The following is a 19,057-nucleotide window of genomic DNA, read 5'->3' as shown; positions in this document are numbered from 1 at the left end:
TAATCTATGCCAGGGACATAATTTATATTAAGCTTTCCACACAGGGAGGCTCTGATGGTGTCCTACATAGTATCTATACTATTTTATGTAAACACACCAATATACTTAACATTCTATATTTATGTTTAATATTCTAATAAAATATCCTAATGATGTCTAGTTATTGAGATTTTCATTTACATTGCAAAAGCACAGGCATACATATCCTTTTTCATTTTAAATCTTAATATGATGTGATTGATATTTACATAAAATTGGAGCAAGAAACCCCATTATCAAGCCACAACAACTGTAGGATTTGGTCCTGTAGAGTGGTCTCTGAAATGACAAGTTATTAGCAGGCAGAAAGAATCTACTTCCGATATCATCATTAATACCCACACAGAAAGTGTACAAACAGTTAAACTGGACTATACATGAATCATTGCTATTTACAACTCTTATCTCACAAGGAAACTTGAGGACTGAAAGTGAGATTGGGTCTAATCACTAATTTTTCCTGATGCCGAATCAGATGTTTATTTTCACCTCACATCACAATAAATCATATAAACTATCTTTAAGAATGAGTGAGGCAGGTAAGGCTCAAACGAAAAAATTCCCTAGTCAGCAAATAGTTTTCATATAATAAAAATTTCATTTTTGTAATTTTTATATAATACACGTCCAACACATTTTAACTTTCCTCCGGATTTTCTTTGCTCTTAGAAGTTTTACAGAACTACACATCATCCACTGGCAAATCCAGGCACCAGAACAGTGTGGGTAGAGCCGGGTTCGGTCTCAACAAAAACTAGTGCACAATACGGAATGCCAAGGTTAGGTTGCCTGTGCCAGAAGTGATGACAGCACCCAACCAGTACGCGTGAGAACAAGGAAGGAAGGGGGTGGAGCTGGCATATATGTGTATATAAACAAGAAAAGACAAAAAATCACTTAATTTCTTATTTGGTTAGATTTTTACATTTACTATTACTTAAAAATTCTTCTGTGTCCTTTTCTAGTGTAAGGAATGATATTTAGAAATACAGTTTTTTTCAATCATGTTTTAATTACAGTTCATGAAGATTTACTGGTTTGTAGAGGTGAAAAACAGTTGATATATATATATTAATCATCTGCGATGGTTTTCGCAACTGATCTTAGTGAAAGAGAATCACAACGTGCGAAAGAATTTCTTGACAGAACATTTTGATGTGTGCTTGTGGGTGAGGCGGAGTAGCACATCAAAACTTGTGCTGACAACAAACAGAGAAGTGGGATAAAACAATAAATCATCCGTGTGACTCTACTGGAGAGCCGGAGGTGTGTGTGGGGAGAGGGCAGTGAGAAACGGGAAGGCGGTAACTCATTTGCAGAGCGATGATTTTCTCAGCATTTTACTTCTGGGGGTGCTTAATGTTAGGGATGGAGGAGAGGCTGAGCATCTAAGCTATCCGCTATGAGGGAGGACAACTGGCTCGTACTGAAACAAGCTCAGTTCTTCCTGGGTATTTCAGGGATTTCATGCACAGAACTGCTTTACCACTGGTGGTGGCAGGGAGGAAATATTCTGGTGCATGATAGAATTGGAGGAGAGCAGCATATTGAATTGAAATAAAATTGAAAAGCAAAGTTTCGGTAATCACATGAGATGAGACCTTCCAAGGAGGTCCCTGGAGAAACATCAGTAAAGACAACTTTTTCCATGCCTGTGGCTCCACCTCATGTAATAGCTCATGATTGAACTAAGATAAACTACCATGTTATCTGCTCAATGAAGAGAAGGATGAATCTGTTAAGGGGGAAGATGCAGTATGAATGCCCTCCGTAATTTTCCACATGTCACATTTCAACATTTAATAGAACCCTACTAGGTATGCAAAAAGTATTAAGGTATCATAATAAAAAAAACACAAATTGATGGATGGTCAAGGTATTGGAACAAGTTAAGTAATTTAAAATAGCTCACAATAACATATTCAACACAAGAGACTAAGGAGAAAACAATACCATTTTGAACTTACATTCAGTCAATTAACATGTCTTTCAAAAATCTAAAACAAAAATTGAAAACTAAGAGGAATTGACAGAACTTCAACTCTACTGGGACACTTTGACATATCTTTACCAACAGCTAAAGTAATTTGAAAATAAAAAAAGAAAAAGGAAAAATATTTTCAGAATATTTTAAGAATATAAGAGCTCTATGAAAAAGAAAAAAAAAAGGCACAATCTTGACCTAACTGATAAGTTAAGAATCCTGCAGCAAAGAGCTTCAGAATATCTGGCCTTGTCTTTGTACATGAACTATTTACCATAATCAGCCATGGCTTACTCAAATATCGTACCTCATGAAGTCCAAAGTTTACATAAAACACTAGTGGACAATGTTAGCCATTTTAATCTTGAAGAATAAATATTGGGAATTTGTCTAAATAAAGCCATAGTAAAATAAGGCAATTATGATTTTGATGCAAAGATGAATAATCTGACCATCATAATCCAATACAATGTCCAGAAACGGACCCAAACACAAGTGGTCATTTAACCTATGATCCTGCTGTGCCACTGAGGCAATTCTGGTCTTTTACGTAAAAGGTGCTCGGCTAAGGCAAATGCAAATAATCCATTATGACTCATACCTTACTTATAATATACACCAGGAATCAGTTTCATACATATTGCAAGCTAAGTTTAAAATATACACATCAGTGCTTTTAGAAAAATCCCTCATGTCTAGGATAAGCACGAATTTCTTAGGGTACAAAAACAATTCATTGTTTTATATTATGAGTAATAATTCTGTTCATCAAGGCACACCATTAAAAATGAAAAGGCAATTCAAAGAATTGAAGAAAACACCTTAAATGAATATATTTAACATGAACTCATCAAAAATACAATAAATGTCTGTGATTCAGTATGAAAAGTACAGATGATCCAGCAGAGGGACAGGCCTCCAATTAAAAAAAAAAAAAAGATATATCATTATCATTTCCTTGAAAGGCACACACACACACACACACACACACACACACACACACACTCCACCCCCTGTCCCCAAGAAAACCTGCAGCAAGTCAGGCCAAAACCAACACTCCAGAACCCTGTCTGGATTCTTCACATGGGCTGCAGAAGTTGAAACACTCAAGCTAAAATACCTGCAACCTCTCGGAAAACACACTAACAGGAAATCTGATCAGAAGTGGAGTAGCCAGGACTCCAGCTAGCCTTCAGTGTCAGATGTGGGCTTGACATGCAGCAGCTTAACCCATTTCACCTGATGCTCACCCCAGAGCCAAAACGTTTCCTAGACCTGTACTCTTAAATGACCAAATAGGCTAATGAGAAGGTACTAAAGCTTATTGGTCATCAAGAGATTGCAAGTGGAAATCGCATGTTGATACAGAAACAAACCCATCAGCACTGCTAAAACAAAAGACAGAAAATGCCAAGTATTAATAAATACACGGCATAAACTGAACTTCTGTTGCATTGCATGTAATAAATGTAAACCAGTATGATAGCTTGGCAAATTCTTGGCAGCATCTGCTTCTTCCATTATGTCTTGAAATGTTATACATACACAGCAGCAGTGCACATAATGTTCAACAAAATATACAGAAATATTCACAGCAACACTATTAATAACTACATGCATTGAAAATATCCCCAAACCCATCAAATTAGCAAAAAAAAAAATATGGCGTAGACACAAAATGTTTTCAGATGGAAAGACATGATATAGCTGTGACATGACAGAGCAGAATCTCACCATGTTGAGTGAAAGGAGTAAATACAAAAGAAAATACATTGTATGATTTCTTTAAATTAAGGTTAAAGGTTGATTAACCTAAATTATGGTGTTTGGAGTCAGAATAGCTTGCTGGTGAATCAGTGGGACAGGAGGGAGATCCTAAAATTATTCGTTAATTCTGAACCCCTGAGCTGGTTAAACAAATCAACACCATTTATAAAACAGTAATTGAGGTCTATGCATTTATAATTTATGTATTTTATAAAATGTACATAATATATTAGCAGAAGATTTAGACTAAAACAAATGTAAATATTCACATTAAGATTTACATAAAAATTTTAAGACAGCTTGAAATTTCACCTGACCAAAGACTCCGAGTTTAGCCGCAGCAGATCCTTCCCGAACACATGACTTTTACTCCACCATCTACAATATCCTCATTGTATGAAATTGTAACTGCTAGTCAGGGTAAGAAAGTGATAATCAAGATGTGTCCACTCTATCCCACCCCTGTCATCAACCTTAAAAAAAAAAAAAAAGATTGTCCAGGGGTGCAGGCTATACAAAGTAAATGAAACAGTTTATACTGATAGCTTGGACATCATCAGAATGCATGCATGACAGATCGAATGAATGGGATCCTCTGAGTGTGTTTCAAGAGCCTGAGCAAACGGCATTAGATATGAAGTGGCTTACTTTCCTTATCATAATTTTAAAATAAGTTTGAAGGGGAAGGAAGAACAAACCTCTGTGCTTGTTCTTATGAGCCCCTCTCTGGTCTACTGTTCAAGTATTAATTGAAATGTGTGGTGACTTAATGGCCAAATCAATCACCTCAGGAATAGTTCTACCTCAGTCAACTCCTGACCGCCTAAATCGCACAGATATCTTGGCTGATACGAGTGATGACCACGGAAGACGTTAACAGACACAAGACATATCAGGAAACCACAGATGAGTAAAGCGATCCCTGTCCTTTGGAGAAGGAGGAACAGTGATTATTATATAAGGGAAAATGGTTCTGAAAGGAAATTTGAATTTCCTTGTTATTTATTTCCTAAATAAACTGTTTTGCATCATAATTATATGGTCTCTGGTAGAAAAGTTTAAATATTCTCATTCTGCATTCCCAACTTCCGACATGACCAGAAATGGGACCTTAAGCACGTGCTTGATAAGTTCTGCTACAAAAATTAATCTTCCCCTGCCTCTGTGACCAGGTTTACCTAAGTCAGCTCATGCCAGCCTAAGGGAGCATCTAAGCATACGACTACTCCAAGGGAGAAGCAGAACACTCTTTAACCCCGAGAGAAAGATTGATTAAGCTCTCTGAGAACTCTTTTCCAATAACGGATCTCCAACTCTGCCCTGTTATTTTTTAGAGCACATTGAACATACGATTTATCCAGAAAAATTTAAAAGAATATATTGGGAATTACTGAGGTCAAAATAAAAGTGGTCACCTGCCATCAGAAGACATGAAGATAGGCAGCTGGCCAGGTTAGTGTAAGTACTGATCATATACAAATTCCATGAGGAGCTTTTGAAAGGCTGTGTAAGGGAAGGCCTACCGTGTGACCTTGCACAAGAACACAAAGCCTTAGGAACTGTAGAATTTCTTTTGCTCCAATAAGTGTACGCAGGTATATTCTGAAGGGACTGTGTACGCAGTCTTGTTGGGTTTTAATGTTGAAATGTTTATTTGGTACCAGTTTTAATGCAACTTAGGTATTTACTCTCAACCAAGCAATGGCCATATTTGGAATGCTGCTCCCATTGTTAGTTAAAATGATGAATAGAAAAGATACAGGAATTGAGAAGTCTGGACTCTTTAAATCCTTAGTTAAATTTCGTCCTAAACTATGTAAGAAGATTTAGATAGTTTGGTGTGTTTATTTTTCCATTACCAAATTCTTTTCTGATGAAAATCCCACAGCCTTTCCACAAACGCATACTCCACTGCCATTTCTCTAAAGGAGACCAGATACATTAGGTTTGGAAATATATGCTCAGAGTTAACATAAAGACCATGAAACTTTTGCAATAAGCTTCGTTTTTTATACCTTAAACTTAGGTTCCCAAATGTCTGTTAAATAAGGGATATATAGTGGTTATTATGTCATAGCTTTGCTCCTTACATTTTAGAGTTAACAAGAGCAAGCTGTTTTCTAACCATTTAAGTGCATACCTTTCTTCTTTTTTTTTAATCTTTTGGACACAGGGTGACACTAGTATCTCATGCTATAACTTAGGCGATCTCTAAAGACAGCATTGAGTTCTTCTGCTTGAGTTATGCTGGCTAATAGGGATTTAAGTGAGAAGTGGTGAGAGAGCACTGAAGCATTCATGCATATGAAATCGGATGAACACCCACAATGTGGAATTTCCTCGGGAAAGTTATTCTAGTAGTGGAGAAATACAGACATTGGCAGAGGTTGACAGCCAGTAACAGTTCAGCTAATGCGGCCACTCCGAACGCATAAAGCTATAGGCTCTTGAAGAAAATCAAGACCAATATTTTCACATCTATATTTTCAAACACATTTTTTTTTAAAAACACCAGCTGAGTTACATAAAATTGCTTTTTATCTGTAAAGATAATTTTTTTCTGAATTCTAATTCTACATATGAATGCTAACTCTCAAGGAGGCACATGGACAACTCACTTAAGTAAGTCTGAGACAGAAAGCAAGATCCACGCATGAGAAGCAACAGAATTCTGTTCAGTAATTACAATACTAGCATTTCTGGAAATTTGCTTTTTTATTGGTCTACTTAAAATCACATCAATTTTCCACTTGTCATGGAATTCTAGATTGCAGTGTGGTTTCAGTCCTTACTTACTGAATTTAAAGAGACACATTTTAACACGTATCCTGCTTTATTGCCTCTCAAATGTGCCCAAATAATTAAATACTAATGGTTCAGATACCCGAATCATGCACATTTCATAACAGATGCAACTTGATCATTTATTATATCATGTAGCACACAAATTTAGCCCTAGGGACTTTCTTTTTTTAAAAAACAAGATTTATTTATTTTTACTTGAAAACAGGGTTATAGAAAGAAGGAGACACAGAGTGAGATGTTCCAGCTACTAGTTCACTCCCCAAACACCGCAATGTCCAGAGCTATGCCAATCCAGACCCAGCCAGGAACCAGAAGCTGCTGTTTCTCCTATGTGGGTGCAGGGGCGGAGGGTAGACGCACATTTCACTGTTTTTGCAATTCGTAAGCAGGAGCTGGAGCAGAAGTGAAGCACCCTGGACACGAACCAGTGCCCTGACAGGATGCTACTGGCACTTGCATGTGGAGCATTAACCTATTGTGCCACCATGCTCTTCCAAAATAAGGGCTTTCTAAAATGTTCAGGTGAAGCTAAATCTTTGCCAAAATGATATTTTATAATTTTTACCAATGTGTAGGTATTTTATCATGATTGCAAAATCAGGTTAATGGTAATACCTCTCTCATGCAATTGTTGAGAAGAGTAATAGAGGAAGGCTGCCTGCTGATAGTAAGTACTCAATAAATGTTATTAATTTATTATATTAATTATTATAATTTTACCATCAGTTATTACTCAGAAATTTCTTTTAAAAATCAGACAATTAGAAAATACTCTATTAGGCAGATGGCTCATGCTCATTGAGTGTGGTATTTTGAAATTTAGCCAGAGCATTGATAAATCATAGTCTCTTTTGGCGATCTTTAAGCCAGATTGCTATAATATTTTATTTTCTAAAATCCCTAAAAAATTCTCTTTATGGGTAAAAAAATTACAATTTGAATGTTACTTTCCAAGAAAATGACTCAATATATTCTCTACTAGCTGAGAGACAATATTCTGGACTCCCTGATGCAAATGATTTAAAAACCCTTGCACATATGATATATAACATCGTTTTTTTGTTAGCCTGGCCTACTATTGTTGGGGTATCAACTCATCTGTTTTAAACTGATGTGTCATCTATAGCAAAAAAAAAAAAAAAGGGCTTGCAGTCAAAGTGAGTGCAGAGAAGTGCAATTGTAGTCATTGTTCTGGGTCCAGTGCAATGACTCAAGGGCTCAGTCCTCACCTTGAATGCACTGGGATTCCACATGTGTACCAGTTCCTGTCCTGGCTGCTCTACTTCCTATCCAGCTTCCTGTCTGTGGCCTGGGAAAGCAGTCTAGGACAGCCCTAGCCTTGGGACGCTGTGCCCACTTGGGAGAAGAGGAAGAAGCTCCTCCTGGTTTCTGATCAGCTCAGCTCTGATTCTTTCCATTTGGGGAGTAATCCAACAAGTGGCAGATCTTTGTCTCTCTTTCTCTCTGTAAATCTGGCTTTCCATTTAAAATAAATTAAATCTTTAAAAAAAGAAAAAGAAAAATTTCTGCTCTAAGAAGAAATTAACATGGGGTGTATGCCTAGAGATCATATTAAGTTCTCTATCTTACAATTCATGCTCAACTTTTTGGTTTCTGTAAAGTTGTCATCAATTTCCATTTATGGCTTGGAGAGAGGGAGTTAGACTTTTTCCCCTTTCCCAAACTCTACTCTGAGGCATTCAGTGTCTTAGGTTCACAATAACATCATGAATTAAGGGGACAACAGCCTATATTGCAAATGTTCAATAAAATCTGGACTTTCAAATAGTCACACCGTCTCTTACCTGCTCAATGGCACAAGCCCTCATATTTTAGTAACAAAGACAAATTAGAATAAAGTGAAACAAAGCAGAAGATCTGCTATATCAAAACCAAGCAGAATCTTACCCCTCTGCAACCCCCACCTGTCATCAACCCCCCCCCCTTTTTTTTTCTGCTTTTGTTGTTGTGTTGGTCATCAAGGTGTGCCTACATAACAAGCAGGTACCTGTAGGGACCCTCTCTGTCTTCCAACTGCATGCAAGCCAGGACTTCTTGGTTCTTAAGAGTGTTACCCATAAGCAACTCTCCTTCCTAGCTCTTGTTTTCCTAATTCACAGGCGCTTTCCTGTATGAGTCATTTTTGTTCCTTCTCATCAAACTGGTCTATTAAGATGTTTTAACACAGCGAACCTGATTCTCTTTCTACCTGTGCGGTCGTAGCTCCACACCGTGAGGCCAGGGAGAAGTGTTGACTTGATTCAGCTTTGCCTAGGTCGCTTTACAACGGCCCAGAGGCCACACCGGCCTGTGCGTTCCGGCAGGTTCTGGATTTGAAACGTTACTTTCCACGTGGCCCTGACTCTCCCGCAGACTGCGCGGGACACAAGCTCCTCTCCCGGTTTTTCTCCTGCCTTACTCTGGATGAATGATGCAGGGATGAAAACAAATTTTGTGTGTGATTTTGTCTGTTTTCCTTCCAAATTCTTTACTCCCTTCCCTTTTCAGCTTCAAATTCTTGAAGTAATATCACCGTTAAGAGTAATTTGTAAAATACTGGAAGATATCCAAGCATATTAAGGTTACTTCTATTTTAAGGAGATGGGGCGGGGTGGGGGGCAGCATTTTAGTGTATCTTTACAGTCTTTTTAAATGAATAGACAAAGACAAATGTTATTCTTTCTTTACTTCTTTTACATGGATGAAGAGATATGATAAAAAAAAAAGGTTGATAAAGTTTTCTACATCTATTTCTACTAATTTATTAAATAATGTTTGTTTTCATTTAATTTGGAGGGGGGAAGGTCCATCGCTCTTCTCATTCATTCCCCAAATGCGTACTGCAGTCAGGGCTCTTTCAAGCTGGAGTCCGGAGCTCCGAACTCAACTGGGGTCTCCTGCTTGGGCAGCAGGGAACCAGAGCTCCGAACTCAACTGGGGTCTCCTGCTTGGGCAGCAGGGAACCAGAGCTCCGAACTCAACTGGGGTCTCCTGCTTGGGCAGCAGGGAGCCAGTTCCTTGGTGTGTCTCCCAGGGTGTGCTGGACTGGAATGGGGCACTCTGGTATAGGAGGACAACATCTCAAACACTGATTTAACGGTTGTACCAACACCTATCCTATGTGTATCTTTTATTAAGAAAAATATTTAAATTCTCTTTAATTTTTTTTCTGTTGTTTTCCTTTCAAAATGAATTAATTATTATTACTGCTAGTTATTTTATAAAAGAGTTCAATAGGCTTGGGATTTCCCATACACTCTCTCCGGATCCCCTTTCCTGCACTGCTTTCCCCCGTGTTAGTACAGTTGTATATTGCTTCATAAGCAGTCATAAGTCCATCATTCTGCTGTTTAAGTGTTTTTGATATTGTGCTCATGGACGATGTCAGAGAGTCAAGAACCCTAATGTCAAGACATATTTAAACAGTTTCACTCACAGTCCATCTTTGATTTAGAAGTAGAGATTCATACTGCATTTTCTCTTCATATCTGGATATGATAATCTTTATTACACAGATACTATATATCCCATTAAATGAAAAGCCATAAAATCAAATCAACAACAAGAAGAATAATAGAAATTTACAACAACAGAAAGTTAAATTACATGCTACTGAATGACCAATGTGTTGCTGAAGAAATGAAAAAGAAAATCAAATACCTTCTTGGAGAGAATGATGTTACCTAAGAGTCAGTGAAGAATTTAATAAGAGAAAAAAAGTTGCTTTGAAGAACTGAAAATAAAAACAAAAATATCAAAGGCAATGTGATGCAACAAAAACAATGTTAAAAGGACTATTGATATTGTATTTTTGCAAGGAGATTGCCTGATTTCAGAAATAACACATGATATTTGTCCTTTAGGGATTGCTTTATTTCACTGAGTATAATGGTTTCAAGTTGGGAACATTTTGGGGCAAATGGTACAACTGCATTCTTTGTAATGACTGAGTAGTATTCCATTGGAGTATACCATGCCTCTTCATCCACTCCTCCTTTGACACACATGTGGGTGGTTTCACTTGGGAATGAGGAATCAAAATTATCCCTGTTTACAGATAGTGTAATTCTCTACATAGGAAAACTGAAAGATTTAATCAGGACTCTGTTGAAGGGCTCAGCACGGTGGACTAGAGGCTGAAGTCCTCATTTGCATGCAGCAAGATCCTATATGGGTGCAGGTTCATATCTCAGCTGCTCCACTTTCTTCCAGCTCCCTGCTCGTGGCCTGGGACAGCAGTCAAGGACAGCCCAAATCCTCAGGTCCCTGTACTCACGTGGGAGACCTAGAAAAAGCTCCTGGCTCCTGGCTTTGGATAGGTGCAGCTACGGCTGCTGTGGCTACTTGAAACGTGAACCAGTGGATGGGAGATCCTTTTCTCTATGTGTTCTTCTCTCTGAAAATCTGACTTTCTAAGAGAAATAAATAAATCTTTAAAAAAAAAAAAAAGAGAACAAGGCTATTGGAACTCATAAGAGAAGTTGGCATGATAGCAGGATACAAAATTAATGAACAGAAGTTGAAAGCACTAGCATACACAGTTAGTTCCATGACTGAGAAAGAAATTTTAAGTACAGCCCCTTTTAAAATAGTAAAGAGCATTCTTAATACCTTGAAATTAATCTGACGGAAGAAGTTGAAGACCTCTGTGATGAACATTATGAAACATTAAAAACAGATATAGAGGAAGTTATCAAAAGATCAAGGATTTGCCATGGATCAACAGGTCAACATCATCAACATGTCCATAGTACCAAAAATAATATACAAATTCAATGCAGTCACAATCAAAATCCCAACAACATTCTTCTCAGAAATAGGAAAGAAGATACAAAAGTCCATCTGGAAACACAGGAGACCATGAATCATCAAAGGTTTCCTGAAAAATAAAAATAAAGCTGGAGGAATCACAATTCCAGACTTGAAGACATACTAGAGAACAGTGGTCATCAAAAATAGTCTGGTGCTGGTATAGAAGCTGAGAAGATCAATGGAACAGAATATGAATCCCAGAAGGGAGTGCACACATGTACAACCAACTAATCTTCGACAAGAGAACTAAAAACGATTCAAGCAAAAAGCCTGATCTCTTCAACAAATACTGCTGGGACAACTGGATAGCAGCCTGCAGAGGTAAGAAGCAATACCCCTACCTGTCACCATATAATAAAATCAGCTCTAAATGAATTAAGGTCTGAAATCTGCATTCAAAAATCATGAAATTACTAGAGAAAAACATAGGAAGCACTCTACAAGATATAGGGATGGGGAGAGACTTCTTAGAAAAGTCACCAAAAGCATTGGCAGTCAAAGGCTAAATAAAACATTGGGACTAAGTCAAATTAAAAGCTTCTGTACAGCAAAGGCAACAATCAGCAAAGTGAAGAAGAAACCAACAGAATGAGAGAAAATCTTTGCATATCTCAAAACCAAAAAGGGGCTAATATATGGAATTTAAGAATTTCAGAAACTTGACAGCAAAGCAAACAACCCTATGAACAAATCAACAAAGAAAATTAACAGACATTTTCCAAAGGATCAAATTCAAATGACTAATAGACATATGAAAAAATGCTCAGGCTCCCTAGCTGTCAGGAAATAAAAACCACACAAGGTTCCATCTAACTCCAGTGAGATTGGTCTACATTCAGAACTCTACGAATAACACCTGCTGGCATGGATGCAGGGAGAAAGGTACCCTCCTTCACTGCTGGTGGGGGTATAAGCTAGTGCAACCACTATGGAATTCAGTATAGAGAGTGCTAAGGGAACTGAACATTGATCTATCATATAAGCTGCTATTCCACTTCTGAAAATATATCCAAAGGAAATCAAATTTGCATATGAGAAAGGAATCTGTAATCCTGCATTTACAGCATCACAATCTAAATTTCTTTTTACTTTAAGCATTTATATGTAGAAGTTGATGAATTGTTTGTGTAGTTTATAAAGCAAGCAGTTTTAAAAGAATAGCAATGTACCTTCTGTGCATTTTGAGAAATGGAACCCGACTAAAGGTAATGGTACCAGTAAGGATTGCATGTTTTCCTGACCACAGCTGTGACTTACATGTGAATGATCTCTTCCTGCTCTTTATTGTACAATCAGTTGTGTATGTTTCACTTATTATTGAAATATGACATATGTTCAGAAAATGAGTGAATTGCAAATGTGTTCACTGAATTCTCACAAATAGAAACTATCAGGCGGACCACGACCCTAAATCTAAAACAAAATAAAATGACAAGAAATAAAGCATTCCTACTATTCAGAATCCCTTTCTGATTGCCAACGCTTGCTTTCTGTGCCCCAAAATGATGGCTTCCTGGGCTTCTAATGACACAGCTGAATTTTATCTGCTTTGAATTTGCAAAAAGGATTGATTGTTTGATTTCAAATGCAGAGTTATAGAGCAAGACACATGCACATGTACACAGGGGGGTTGGAAAAGAGAGAGAGAGAGAGAGAGAGAGAGAGAGAGAGAGAGAGAGAGAGTCATGTCTAGGTCAAAGGCAAAGAAAGAATCCAGAAAGCAGAAGCTCTCCGTGTCTCCATGTGGGTGTGTTGGGCGTTTGGGCGTGTGGGTGTGTGGGTGTGTTGGGCATGTGGGCGTGTGGGCGTGTGGGTGTGTGGGTGTGTTGGGCGTGTGGGTGTGTGGGTGTGTTGGGCGTGTAGGCGTGTGGGCGTGTGGGTGTTTGGGTGTGTTGGGCGTGTGGGTGTGTGGGTGTGTGGTTGTGGGTGTGTGGGTGTGTGGATGTGTTGGGCGTGTGGGCGTGTGGGTGTTTGGGTGTGTTGGGCGTGTGGGCGTGTGGGTGTGTGGGTGTGTGGGTGTGGGCGTGTAGGCGTGTGGGCGTGTGGGTGTGTGGGTGTGTTGGGCGTGTGGGTGTGTGGGTGTGTTGGGCGTTTGGGCGTGTGTGTGTGTGTGTGTGTGTGTGGGTGTGTGTGTGGGTGTGTTGGGCGTGTGGGCGTGTAGGCGTGGGTGTGTGGGTGTGTGGGTGTGGGCGTGTGGGTGTGTGGGTGTGGGCGTGTGGGCGTGTGGGTGTGTGGGTGTGTTGGGCGTGTGGGCGTGTGGGTGTGTGGGTGTGTGGGTGTGTGGGTGTGTGAGTGTGTGGGCGTGTGGGCGTGTGGGTGTGTGGGTGTGTGGGTGTGTGGGCGTGTGGGCGTGTGGGCGTGTGGGCGTGTAGGCGTGTGGGTGTGTGGGTGTGGGTGTGTGGGTGTGTTGGGCGTGTGGGCGTGTGGGCGTGTGGGTGTGGGGGCTCAAGGTCATCTTGTGCTGCTTCCACAGGCGCATTAACAGGAAACTGGATAGGAATTAGAGCAGCTGGAACTCAAGCTCACATCCATATTGCTTGTTGGCATCACAGTTGATCACAGATAGCCCCTCTGCTTTGAATATTATAACAATAGTCTAATCATGGGCCCAGTGGCTTGGCCTAGCACCTAAAGTCCTCACCTTGAACGCGCCATTTCTAATCCCGGCAGCTCCACTTCCCTTCCAGCTCCCTGCCTGTGGCCTGGGAAAGCAGTCGAGGACGGCCCAAGGCTTTGGGACCCTGCACCCGTGCGGGAGACCCATAAGAGGTTTCTGGATCCTGGCTTCGGATCGGCATAGCACCGGCCGTTGCGGTCACTTGGGGAGTGAATCATCGGATGAAGATCTTCCCCTCTGTCTCTCCTCCTCTCTGTATATCTAACTTTGTAATAAAAAATAACTAAATCTTTTTTTAAAAAAAGTCCAATCATAATTTTACTACTCTGTACTGTGCAATAATAGATTCTACTTATCTTTTATAAAGCACAATCAAACTGATTGCTGTTTGCTTCTGGGGAGAAAAAAACAGAAGCAGAATGGATTCCAACAATCCACTCCGTTCTCTTCTACCGTTTTGCACAAATGGGGAATTTAATTTCAAGACAAGGTGTAGGGATCAGCAAAGATGAGGTGTGTGCAGCATGTGCTTCCAAACATATTTGTGTATTTTTCCCTGTAATTTTTGCTGTAATTTTCCCTGCTTGCCCACCTTGCCCATGTGATATGTTTCTCCCCAACTCCAATCCTTCATTTTTGACACAGTAGTAGGCAGAGCCAGCAGGGGAATAAGGGAGGGTTCCTTTGCTGGACAGCTACTCCCGCTGGAGAGCATGGGCTGGGATGGGGGCAGACCAGACTAGGCAGAGCTACCACACCTGTGCGCCTCATGTGGACTAGATCAGGGAAAAGCCGGGCTCGGTGGATTATTCCTACTGGTGCAAACAGAATTAAAGTGGGCGAGGTTTGTTTTGGGCAGCTGGAATCTGGGAGTGGGAGAGGCCTGGGAGGGTAATAGTGGGCTCATCCCTCTTGGGTTACCACTTCCACGGGAGGACATAAAACTAAACAGTGGCTGGGGTGGAATGGGGTGTGGGGCAGACTGGATTACTGCTACACTTACTGGCAAACCAGGGTAGGGGCGGTCCTGGTGGGGGTTATTGTGGGTCGCTCCAACTAGGCTGCAGCTCCCACTGGTTTAGGTGAGGGCCAAGTATGTGCTGGGCAGAACCAGGCTGGACTGCAACACCCATTGGTTCCAGTGGAAGTCGGGAGTGAAAACAGAACCAACCCAGCAATTACAACCACCAGCTGATTGGAGCGATGGACGGTGCCTGGCCCTGTACTTGTTAGCACATACAAGAAGTTTCTTTGGAGATCTTCCTAATCTAAATGCTGGACTCAGAACCCTAACGAAGAAAAGAGAGAAGACAGAACAGGTCAACCAACCATCTCAGCTATGATGGACTATGTCAATCAGTGGATTTTTCAAAGACCTCATAGTGCTTGGAGCGGCGAGATTGACAGCGATTCATAACTGTTGCAACATCAAAACCACTCGAGCAAGAACCTCAGAGCATGCCCTACACCCGGGACTTGGGAAGGGTGGGAAATTGGGTTGGCCTTCTCCCTTAATACCCCCCTTTTAAACATGAAGGTAACAATATGGAAAACATACTAGTATTATCCACTTTCCTGTAGCCCTTGAACCTTCTTACTCTAACTAAGTATGTAAAGAATATAAAAATAAATTATATTTAAAAAAAAAAAAAGGAATAAGAACATTTACAATGCAAAATATACTTTCATGCTTTTCCAAGTTTCAAAAAAAAAAAAAAAAAAAACAATGTTGCAAGTTTTGATTGACATATCAAGTTTAACATACTTCCATTACCTGACAAAGTGTCATTCACTTCTTAGTCTGCTGATGGTTCCCAGCCCTTTGTAACTTTTTATGTGCGTTGATTTTTACTTTGTCCTGTGGTGCTATCTCTTCCAAGTGTCAAATAAATGAACTTATAGTGCAAGTATCATTTTGAGTCTGGCTTCTTCCACTCAGTGTAGCACATTTGCGATTCATCAGTATTTCATTCCTGTTTATTGCTGAGTAATATTCTACTGTGCATATGCTATAATTTGGCTGTTCAGCTAGTTAGGAACTCTTGGGATAGTCATGAAAAAGGACGTTTGTATTTTATTTGAGGAAAATGCTAGAAATTAGACTACAGGGCAACTGGAATTCACGTTGCCTAAATTTCATAAGAAACTATCACATTGTTGACCAAAATTTCTGTACCATTTTGCAACACCCAGCAGCAAGGCATGAGATTCCCAGTTGCTAGGCATCCTATCAGCAGATGATTTTGCCAGTTGTCTTGCATGTGAAAAGTGATATCTCTGTGTGGTTCTAAAGTACACTTTCCCAATAACTTGAACATCTAGTCATGTATTTGTTGGCCATCCATATTTTATTGGTGACAAGTCTGCCCAATGTGTCTGTTCCTTTGGAAATGAATTGCCTTGTTACTGAATTCTTTTTTTCATGAATGTAAGTCCTTACAAGAAAAGTGATTGTGACTATTTTCCTCCAGTTTGTGCTTATCTCTTCATAGTGTTACTGGTACCTTCCAAAGAGTACAAGTTCTTAGTTTCTATGAAATCCATTCACTTTTATTATGGTTTATATTTTTGCTTTTGTATCTAAAATATTCTCTCATCCAAGGTCATAGAGATGTTTTCCTGACTTCAGCAAGAACCTCCATAGTTGTAGGTTTTACATTTAGGATAGGATTCATTTTGAATTCATTGTTGTGTGGCTTGCAATTATGGGTTGAGGTGAATTTCTCTTGTACACGGAGGCTCAATTGTTCCGATACCATTCATGGAAAAGAATATTCTTTTTCCTTGAGTGGCCTTTGTATTTTGCTGAAAAATCAATGTGTGCATTTATTTCTGGACACTCTATTGTGTTATATCGATCTATATGTTTGCTTTTCCTTTAATATACTGTTCTGGTTTCTGAAGAGCAATAGTAAGTCTTAATTTCAAAAGATGTGTATCCTTCCATATTATTCTTCCTTTTCAAAAATGTTTTATATATGCTGTTATCTTTGGTCTTCTATTGAAATCTGGATTTTGATTTGTATGAATTTTTATAAATGTTCATACTGGAATCATCTTAAAATCTGCAGATCAATATGTGGAAAATTGATATCTTTATAATTGGACTTTTCAGTTCAAGTTGATTGCATGCTTTCACATTGTCTTTGACCTCTGACAGGGATAATTTGATAAGTCTAATCTTAGGTAGGGAATCAACTTAATTACTGTTTTAATATTATAGATAGTAGTGCCAAAATATAAATGCCAGACTCTTTATTCATCCATCCATGTGGCTGTATCTAGAATGTTTGTTTTGAAACATCAGATTACATAGCATTCCAACTTTTTAGAAAGTATTGTCATATTGGTCTCCTAAAATGAACTATAATAATTTTGCCTATCTTGCATCATTTCAGTTTCTATCTAAATCTCTCAAAACACTAGTTGTAAGATTGAAGTTTTGACAGTCTTCTGTGTGTGCTATAAGTCTTAGTCAATTTAATATGCCTTCTAATTCAATTTAATTCAATTTTAAAATTCTAATTTTGATATTGTCTACATAGTTGAGACAGATGCAAACCTATGCAGATCTCCAATAAAAGTGTGGAGAGAGACGGGTGGGACAAATGTTTCAACTTTTTTCCTCCTGTGCATGGGGAAAGAGAAGGGACCACTCCTTGCTGTCTAACTACATCGGCACCCAGGGATGGGGGACAGTCATTTGATGATACTTTAATAACCTCAATGTGGGGGAAATTGTTCTGAGAATATCACTTGAGTGGTTTTAATAGTTCTGAATGTTGTCGGCTTCACAGTATCAGGGTTGAGAAAATCTTTTCAAGATGTTTGGCTGACGTGGAACATGCTACAAAGCTTAGCCAGGTCCAGGAACATGTTGCAAAGCTTATCCAGAATAGTGGCGCATGCTGTTCTGCTTTCCACCCCCTGATGAGGCAATGTCTTGTGCTTGTCTCAATGAGCTGGCTGCCATGTCCAGTGGGTGAGTCTAAGCACGCTGTCTTTTAAACAAGCATTAGTAACTGAGAATACCCAGTGCAATACAAAGTCATACCACATATATTGTAATTTTCCATGTGGTTGGGGTTTGAGTCCTACCATCAAAATAGGGAATCCCCCAAGAAAACTTGCCTGTGGTGACTTCACACTTGAGTCTTGTGTGTGCCAGCCAGTGCAGGGTCATGTTCAGTTTGTCACCTTCACCAGTCAACAAACATACCTGTGGGTGTAGCTTCCAGGTCAGTTCTTCCTTCCAGTCCCATTTTTCCCCCCATGGACTGATGTGTGCTCTTAATATGCTTCTCAAAAATTCACATTTCTTCATGTGACTTTTAGCCATTTAGTGTTACCAGGTTTGCATGTGACTTTTATATTATCTAATCACTTTTCTATCTAAATACAGATCCTCTGTTACTTATTTGTAGGGTGTTTTTCCTGCATAGACCTTGGATTTTTATCAGTGTTTTGTAATACCCACTATACAGCTATTATACATTGTCTTGTGTGATTCTATGCAGGCATGGCATTTTTTTGATGTTTTTGTAAATTTTATTCTCTTTCAAATTCCATTATCTTTCATTGCTACTCTATAGAAATATAGTTGGCTTTGTATAGTAAAGACACATTCTGTGATTTTACTAAGCTCGGTTCTGTCCTAAAGGCTTTTTTGTGTTTTTAAAGATTCCTGGGCTTTTCTACATAATTATACCATGTTATATGTGTCTAGAGATTTCTTCCAGTTTGTGTATACATTTTATTCTTTTTCTCACTTTACTTTTTTTGGAAAGTTAATTTATGATTTCTTTTTAAAAAGATTTATTTGATTTTTATATGAGAGACAGATTCACAGTGAGAGGAGTAACAGAAATAAAATGAGAGAGAAAGAAACAGAGAGAGAGAGAGAGAGAGAGAGCAATCTTCCATTCCACTCCACTGGTTCACTCTCAAAATGCCTGCAAGCGCCAGAGGTGAGCAGATCTGAAGCCAGAGGTTTCCTCCAGTTCTCCCATGTGGGTCAAGGACTTGAGTCATTC

Source organism: Ochotona curzoniae, unplaced genomic scaffold, assembly GCF_017591425.1.
Source record: "Ochotona curzoniae isolate NIBS_2020 unplaced genomic scaffold, NIBS_Ocur_1.0 scaffold_2587, whole genome shotgun sequence".
Taxonomy (NCBI): Eukaryota; Metazoa; Chordata; class Mammalia; order Lagomorpha; family Ochotonidae; genus Ochotona; species Ochotona curzoniae.
This window is presented reverse-complemented; position numbering follows the sequence as displayed.